Source organism: Myiozetetes cayanensis, unplaced genomic scaffold, assembly GCF_022539395.1.
Source record: "Myiozetetes cayanensis isolate MyiCay16 unplaced genomic scaffold, myiCay2020 scf4, whole genome shotgun sequence".
Taxonomy (NCBI): Eukaryota; Metazoa; Chordata; class Aves; order Passeriformes; family Tyrannidae; genus Myiozetetes; species Myiozetetes cayanensis.
Window position 1 is genome coordinate 38,726,500 of NW_026087631.1, and position 9,500 is coordinate 38,735,999.

The following is a 9,500-nucleotide window of genomic DNA, read 5'->3' on the forward strand; positions in this document are numbered from 1 at the left end:
CTTTCCAATACCCTTCGAGTGCTCAAGTAGAACAGGATATCTACTGCCCACAGGGGCATCTGTGTGCAGACACACACACACACACAGACACACAGACACACACATAGACACACAAACACAGACATACACACAGACCCACAGACACACACAGACACATACATGCAGAAACACACAGAGATACACACACACACACTGCTGCTCTGCAAAATACCTCCCACATCTGTGGTGCTTTTTCTGTCTGTCAGATGCTGCCTTGAGCAAAACAACCCCAGCATCTGTCCGGCTGCAGGTACTGCAGTGTCTCAAGGTAACAGCAGGGTTTGGCAGAGGTGTTTTAAGGGCTGGAGTGCCAGCCTTCTCTCATCAGTTCAGGCTGTCGTTTATTTCTCCTGCTGGGGTCTGTCTGTCCTTGTTGCAATGAGCTGGGTCCTTCAGTCATGCTTACTTAACTGTGACTACACAGTAAAGATTAGCTATCAACTAGGTATATGTACACTTCTGTATGTATCTCCTAAGAAAGTTCATACCATTTAGAATCATAATCATTTGGGTTGGAAAAGACCCTTGATATCATCAAACCCAACCATTGAGTCCAGTTGTCAGATCCACCACTAATCCACATCCATCAGTGCCACATTTACGCAGCTATCTCTGTCTCTAGGGATAGTGACTCAACCACTTCATTAGCAGTCTGTTCCAGTGAAGAAATTTTCCCTAATATCCACTCAACCTCCCCTGGCACAACTTGAAGTCATTTACTCTTGTCCTATTGCCTGTTACCTGGGAGGAGAGACTCACCCCCAATGCACTACAACCTCCTCTCAGTTAAAGAGTGGTAAGGTCTCCCCTGAGCCTCCTTTTCTCCAGACTGAACAATCCCAGTACCTGGTATTCATTATTAGCAAGAGAGTTCCTGGAAGTAATTTGTGTACCTGATACTTTGAAAATACCAATTTATGAAAGCTTGGGAAAATTTGAAGTCAGATATGTAACAAAAGGAAGCACGGAGTTCTGCAAAGAAAGACCACAACTTCTAAGACATTTATTAGATCAATAATGAAGATTCAATAACAAGGTAGGTATTGCTGTAAGTTCATCTTTACTCAGTAGCAAAGAGAAGAGAAAGGAAATAGAACATACAGAAAAAAAATCTAGTAATAAATCATTGGAATTTAAAGGTGGGGAGCACAAAAATTGTTAAAGGGAAGTTTAAATACCAACAGGTCTTGAGGATAATGTAGCACAAAAAAGACAGATATTTTCAAGTACATTAGAATAATATTAGCAATGTTATAGGCCCTACATGGTTTTACCCAAATGGTAAAACAAAAGTATAAAAAAATTAGGAAGCAGGCGTAGCAGATAGCATACCACATCTGGTATATATCTAAAGGGAATATAGCAAGGTGCTGTCAAATGAGTGTGATTAAATACTTGCTAATCCCCTAGTCATTAGGGATAACGGTGAATAATATTCAGTAGAAATTAAAACAGACACAGATAACCTGCAGCCAAAAATTCCAAAGGGGTCTTGTTCTGTTTGATGTGAAATTTTAATAAACCATAAACTCTGAGAGAAACACCAGAAGACTAGAACAGTGCTGCCGTTGTGCTACTATCAGCTCTAGTTTAACTAATTAAACACTGCCACCAGTCAGCATGAATAAACACCCTGATAAATTTTCAAAAACATTTACTTGAACATTACTGAGTGCTTTATGATAAGCTGAAGAACAGTGATTATACTCAGGCTTCCTGTTCCAGTTCTTCCATAGCTGTGATGTGATCCTGTAGAATCGCTCTCCTACCTTCTAAAGAATCAGTGGAGTGAGCGCAGGGAGTAAAAAAACAAAAAACATCCAAACAGGCTTTTGTGGGAGGTAATGCATTATCTTTAGTGAAGTTTAGACTACACAATAAAAGATCAGTAAGTATGTAAAACTTCATTGTATTTGCCAGCAACAGAAATGCGTATTTTTCCACAAACAACGTTTTTAATCCAATATGTTTCTAAGTCCCTCTTTGAACCTGCCATCATTTAGTGTGTTTTTACCAGCACCTCAAAATATGCAAAAAATTTGACAGAAGACTGCTTAAACAGGAGATGGTGGTTTTAATTTATCTATAGATACTGAAATAATTGTGTAACGTTAGTCCTAATTAGGGAGTTTAAAAGTTAAAATATGGGAATTCTTTCCTCATACATCAGGATTGTAGATTTGTAGTTAATGTGCATTGGCTCCTTTATTCAAGTACACCTTTACAAAACAGAGTGTTAGTACATCTTAAAGGCAGCATGCACATGGGGAGTTACTTGGAAGAATTTTCCCATGTTCTCAAACCTTTAGGATTTAAGAGAGAAGTCCCTGTCTTATCTTTCCACTTACATGAACGATAATATGAAAAGTCACTTGCTTCCTGATTTGGTCATCTGTGACGTATCTTTTATTTCTCTCATGCGACAAGGTACACCAGCCTCTCATCATTTTTTGTTTGTTTGTAGTGTTAGGATAGTGGGTAACATCACACTGCCAGATGAGATTAGCCTGCCATGCAAGTAAATTTGCAAAACTCGGCTACGATAAGTCTCAGAGATCTGTTAGAAAGAAACCTGGGCTGCTGCTGGTTGTTTTCAAAGCATTCTGACTGCAAGGACCAGTTCTGCCTTTTGAGAATTAGACTGGTTTGTGATTTTCATACAATTGATTATTCGCATTCTGAGTGTTACTTTTAATTCATATCCTTTAACCCAGGCATTTCTGTTGAAGGATAAGAGTATGTTAAATAAAATGTACTTGGAAGGTGGTTGAATATGAGATATTTTTCACAGCACCAGTATTTGGGGTCACTGAACCTGTCAGACTAGTTTGGGCCAGTAAGAAAGTTTCTCTGAGTCTATTCCTTTTAAGGAGTGCAGCTACGGTGAGTTACTGAGCAATGACGTGCACAAAGTACACAAAGTAGGAAAGGAAATTAAAAAGTCAGCTAAAGTAAAACTTTATCACAGTGTAAAATAGCAAAACAATAGAATAGCAAAACAAACAGAAACTAAACTAACCACCCTAAAGAGAAAGCCACACATGGCTGTTAGTGCAAAATTGAGTTTATTTTAATCTCCTAATTTTTAAATATGCATAACATTTAGAGTCTGTTTCTTTTTGAATGTCTGTATCTTACATAGCTCTTTGCTCCTAAGAAAAGTGATATAAACTACTAAGAATAGGATATAAACTACTGCCAAATAAAAATCCCATGTCCATTTTTCATGGGTTAAAATGACCACGCTCTATGAGAGCCTAGAAAAAAATAAAAGATTTTTCATTTTTTTAGTACTTCAGTGCTTCAGTGAATGACAGTAGGATTTCTTATTCTTTTCTACCACCACTGTCACTCATAGTAGTTAAGAACATATTCTTACCTAGAAATAGTCAAGAAACTGTTTGTGTAATTTAGGAGTGAAACTGCAATACTATTGTTATCAAGTGTTCTGTCTTGAAGTTATGTCTCCATATCAGCAATACCCCAGAAGCCACTCTGAGCCATCAAAAAAACCCCTAAAGATTTAAAAACATAACAACTGAAGTTACTTCCCTGTTGAACCTATGCTGATATAATTTTGCTCATGTTCTTTTCTAAAGCATCATCTACCCTACTCCTATACTAGTCACTGTTTTTATTCAACCAATTACTTCCATGTAAAGCACATCATAAAATTCAAGGCTATGAAACACCTAAAAGTTTGCTTCCACTTCCTATTTCTCCTCAAATCCAAAATATCTACTCTCTTCCTGGTTTCTACAGAGTACTATTTATTGGTCTTTTTAGTTGACCCTTCTGATTTGAAGATTATGCTCATCTTTAAGGAATTGCAACAACAATGAAAACCTGATCACTGGAAGACAGCAGTACATGATTGTGTTCACCTCTGCTCTTGAAGAACAACAAGGCGCAAGTAGAAGAAAGAGGGAACTACCTTGAGTTATTTTATGATTTTGTTACAAGATATTAACTGAAAATTACTTCTGACTATCCTTTGCAAGGTCAAACGTAACTACCACCCAGCTTAACAAAAAGCAGGGATTTAAAACATTTCCCAATTGCATGTAACATCTTTTTTAGTTAGTTTTCAGACAATCAGAAGTTTGAGAAGTTGAAGAATTTTCTGTTTCCGAGAGGCTGAGATACATTCTGGTAGATCTGCAGAAATAAATGAGAGGAGAATAATCTTACAATATCAGTGTTTACTCTTTCAGAAATTTGATCTATTAGTACATAGAAAGCTGTGTGGTTTTGACAGAAAAGAGGAAATCTAGTGAAGTTGTACCAAATGCTAGAAGTTAGACATCCACATTCTTGTCCTCTTTTCCTTTTTTTTTTTTTTTTTTCCTGAATAAAACCCCCTCAAACAGCTGAAATTTTCTTGACATAATCTCTACTTAAAATCACTGGAAAAAGAGGTAATTGGAATCAGATAAAAAACTCTCTAGGGGTGTCAGAGAAGTCTGTGAGGGTAAAGACTATGCAGAAAATTTCTCAAATAATAATGTCCAGTGTGAACCGACTGTATTAATGCATTACCCATACGTGAAAATACAATGGCATTGTGCACTTTCTCTCTTTTTCGCTCCTTGTAAAAGCTGAATCCTCTTGAAAAAGAGTATGGTATTATCAAATGAATGACATCTGTCAGGTTTTGCACCTGGGATGGGGCAACCCTGGATGTATGGACCAAGGGAAAAGAGGTGCTGTAGAGCAGCCCCACAGAAAGGGACCCGGGGGGTCCCAGCTGATGGGAAGCTGAATTTGAGTCAGCAGTGCCCTGGCAGCCAGGAGGGCCAGCCGTGTCCTGGGGGGCATCAGGCAAAGCATCACCAGCTGGTCAAGGGAGAGGTTTGTCCTGCTCTGCTCTGCACTGGTGTGGCCTCACCTTGAATGTTGTGTGGAGTTTTGGGCACTGCAATATGAAAAAGATATTAAGCTTTTAGAGAGTGTCCAAAGGAGGACAACAAAGATGGTGAAGGACCTTGAGGGGAAGCCGTTTGAGGAGGGGCTGAGGTCACTTGGTGTGTTCAGCCTGGAGAAGAGGAGACTGAGGGGAGACCTCATTGCAGTCACAACTTCCTTGTGAGGGGAACAGGAGGGGCAGGCACTGATCTCTTCTCTGTGGTGACCAGTGATAGGACCCGAGGGAGTGGCCTGAAGTTGTGCCAGGGGAGGTTTAGGTTGGGTATTAGAAAGATGTTCTTCACCCAGAGAGTGGTTGGGCACTGGAACAGGCTCCCCAGGGAAGTGATCACAGCATCAAGTCTAACAGAGTTCAGGAAGTGTTTGGATGATACTCTCAGGCACATGGTGTGACTCTTAGGGATGACCCTGTGTAGGGCCAGAAGTTGGACTTAATTATCTTCATAGATCCTTTCCAATTTGTTACATTCTTTCATTCTATGATCCTATCTTTTGTCCATTTCTCTCTCAGATAATCTGGTGACTACTTCTTACCAGTTCTGTATCAAAGAGGGAATAATTTACAAAAAATATGATAATTTAACAATGTTGAAATATAATTAACTGATGTGTAGCCAGATTTACACTTGATATCTCCACATTTTCACTATTGCAGCAACACAGCTGCAGGGTAAAAGTAAACTGACTCAAGTAGAATATGTTGTGAGAATGTCAGTGTTTGCCATTGGCGAATGACTGGAAACAATCTTTTTGTGCTGTTTCAGTACTGTTGGAAGTAATGCTGATTAGACCAGAAAATTATAGAAACCCAAGAGAACTGACATTTGTTAAAGGCAGGCAGAGGAATTGCACAGAGCCAAGTATTATTTCTGAAGAAATAAAACCCTCCAGAATCTCCATGAAGAAGCACAATGAGCAAACCCATGAGGCCACATAATGAATTAGGGAGACTAGCTGACTAAAAGAAAGAAAAAACGGGCTGGTTTGGTATATAGGGTGTATCAAAGCCTGAATGAATGGTTCAGAAATCTATTTGATATGTCAGTACTCAGATTTCTGGGGTTATAAATAATGAATGACATGAAAAATTTTCTAAAAGAGGCTCATTTAAACAATTTTGATTTTCCTTCAATAAATATGATAGGTTTTATTTAGCAAAAAAAATGTTGATCTGACAATACTTTAAAAAAAGGATTAGCAATAAGAGTAGATAACTGGTTTAATATGATTAAACAGATGAATATGATTTTACTGTAATAGAGACACCTCATATTTGTATCTACAATAAGGGGAAACACAAGCAACAGAGAGGGGATATTACCTTATTAAATGGTCATCTGAACTGTCATGCTGCTACAGAAAATTTTCTTGAGATTCTGCTACTAATGCAGGAATTAAAAAAAGTTCTGAAGGTTTGATTTAATTATATAATGCATACCTTATGTGTATGATGGTTTTTATATACGGACTGAGGAAATGCAATAATTTTGTCCTACTGGAAGAACAGAACTGAACTGCTTTGACCTCACTGATGTCTTCTCCATCACTTGAACTATTCCCTAAAAGAATCAGTAACTCATATATAGAAGTAATGTATCAAGCTGAAATTATGTGCATCAGCAGTAAAATGATGGCTGTTGTTACCTGTGACAAGAAGCCAGGCCTAGGTAAATATGTATGCTTTCAGAGGAAATAACTGACATGTAAGCAAAGAATTCTTTTAGGAAAAAATCGTAACCAAGACGAATAAACAAACTCCTCCTCAGTATATTTTAATTTTTGTGATTAATTGTACTAATTTCTAGGTTATTTACAATGGGCTGATCTCTTTATTCAGAAAGAAAATAAACATCCCCCATTAGTCCTTATTTAACGTTTCTGAGAGATTTTCTCCATGCACACCTACATCCCTGAAAACACGGGAATAGAATTCGTCAAATGCATTTCTCCCACAATACAGAATCGCTTGGGTTGGAAAAGACCTTTAAGATCCTCAAGTCCAAACATTAACCCAGTACTGTCAAGTCCACCACTAAACAATGTGGGAACAAGCTGAGTTACTCTGCACCTGCATTTAACCCATCAGAATGAAAAAGGAGGACCAACCGTGGCCAAGTGCTTTGAGAGAGAGAAAGTCCCTGAGTGCCATGTCTACAAACCTTATGAATACCTCCAGGGATGATGACTCAACCGTTTTCCTGGGCAGCCTGTGCCCTGATGACCCTTTCTGTGAAGAAATTTTTCCTGATAGCAAATCTAAACCTACCCTGGTGCAACTTAAGGCCATTTTGTCTTATCCTGTCATTTTTTACTCAGGAGAAGAGAGTAACCCCTGTCTTGTCACAACCTCCTTTCAAGTCATTGCACAGAGCGATAAGATCTCCTCTAACCCTCCTTTTCTCCAGGCTAAACAATCCAGCTCCCTCAGCCACTTCTCATAGGACTTTTGCTCCAGACACTTCATCAGCATCATTGTCCTTCTCTGGAAAAGCTCCAGAACCTCAATGTCTGCCTTGTTGGGAGTGCTCCAAAACTGATCACAGGATTTGAGGTGTGGCCTCAACAATCAAATCAAAGACAATTTTTTTTCTCCAAACATGGAGATTCAGACCCTCCAAAAGGGAAATTTTACTGAAATAATAGCTTTACATGTAACAGCTGGAGATAAAATTTATTTGTATATCTAAAAAAAGAGGTGTTTTTTCACTTGTGTTACCCATTTGTTTCCTGGCAAAGACTTGTTCTTACTACAGGATGTGTTTGATATTATAGTCATTCACCTGGAACTGCAGCATGTTTCTTGGCACTTTCACAAAAGGCGAGAAAGCTGCTTTTACCTAGGAGTTTTATTGTGTGAAGTGGAAAAAAAATGCTACATATGTTTTTGTTCCTTTTTTGTATAATTTTTGATGAAACAGATTAACAATTGAACCTTGAAGTGTTGCCTTCTAATTGCAGAATTAAATTTGAATTCCAGAGGAGAATAATGTAACAGGTTTCTAAGAGATTAAAAAAAATTTATTATTCTATAGAAGATAGAAGTTTTGAATTTATTTAACAAATGATTTTTCCACTGTCTTTGTTATGCATGATCAGTTCTCTTTCCTGACTGTAAATTTTAGTTTTTTGGTTTTGTTTTTTATGGTTCTTTTATTTTTTAATGGAACAAGTATATTCTCCTACTTCCGTGGTATTCAAAACTACTCGCCCTTATTTTATCATCTGTATTCTCTTCTCTACTTGAACCATGTCACGGAGGAGTAGAAGTCAACTTAAAAAAAAATCAGCCCAAAGTAAGGCAACTTTGGCATACAAATATTGAATATAAAAATTTCATAGTACTTCAAATGTAACGTTTTCTGTTCCTGGTTGCATTGTGTTTAGAGAGATAATGATGTGCTATACTTACTTTAATTAAGAGTGAATTTTGAAAACTCATTTGTTGCTTATGTTTCATTAACAAAAGTTTCTGCCAATAAATGACATTAACGTGTTTTTGTGCTGCTTCACATTTTCCCTCTTTGTTCCTTGGTTGGGTCTCTAATAATTACAGGTTTGTGTAGAACTCTGTTCTTTTTGTACAGCAGCTCCTGCTCATGTATTTACAACTCTGCATGTTTCCATAATGTCTCTTGGGCCAGCATCTTGGTGGTGAGACTTATATAAAATTCCAATTTTGCTATAAATTTTCATGTTATTTAAACTCCTTTCATGATACGCCATTGGAAATGCCAAAAGGTGTTTGTTGAAATGCAAACTTATTACCAACTGTTGACAGGATTTAATAACGCTTTTCTAGACTTCTTAGTACTAGGATTCTACTGCAAAATACAAGCCCTGTGAGCCTTGTAGGGCATTTTATGTCATTCAGTTATCCTTTAAAGTGTTCAACCAGAGGGGAAAAATAAAGACATTTAAGCATTTTATCAGATGTCACTCTAGCTTAAAGAGCTTGAGCTATAGATAGAGCAATAGCTAGTGCTATAGATTCAAAGTCCACTTACTTGCAGTAATCCTCAAAAATCCTTCAATATGTTAGATTCAACAATTTTAAAAAAAAATTGATTCTTAAGTACTGGAGGAACTGTGAACAGAGCTTTGGCACTTACTTAATTTTCCCATAGCTTGCAGTTGCAATTAATATTTATGTTGACCATGAATGCAACACAGTTATAGCTTATATCAAAGCCTTACAATCACTATTATTTTAAAGCTAAATGTAAAACTAACAATCCATTTCCAATTACATTTTCTAGCATGCCAAAACAAACTTCAAGAAAAATCATTTACTCAATCATTACAGTAGTCAAGCTGAAATAGCTGGCACTGTTCTGGTCTTAGTAACAAATTGTCACACTTGGTCACGGGAACATGCACACATGCACATGAACAAAACACCATGACACTTTTGGTTAAAATGCTGATATTCCCCAGCATAAAAAAATACTGGACACTCCTGCTGCCTGGGTTCAAGGACTTTCTGCTGCTTCTAAGGACATTTTAGAGTACATTTCAAGTTTAATCCCCTCTTTCAT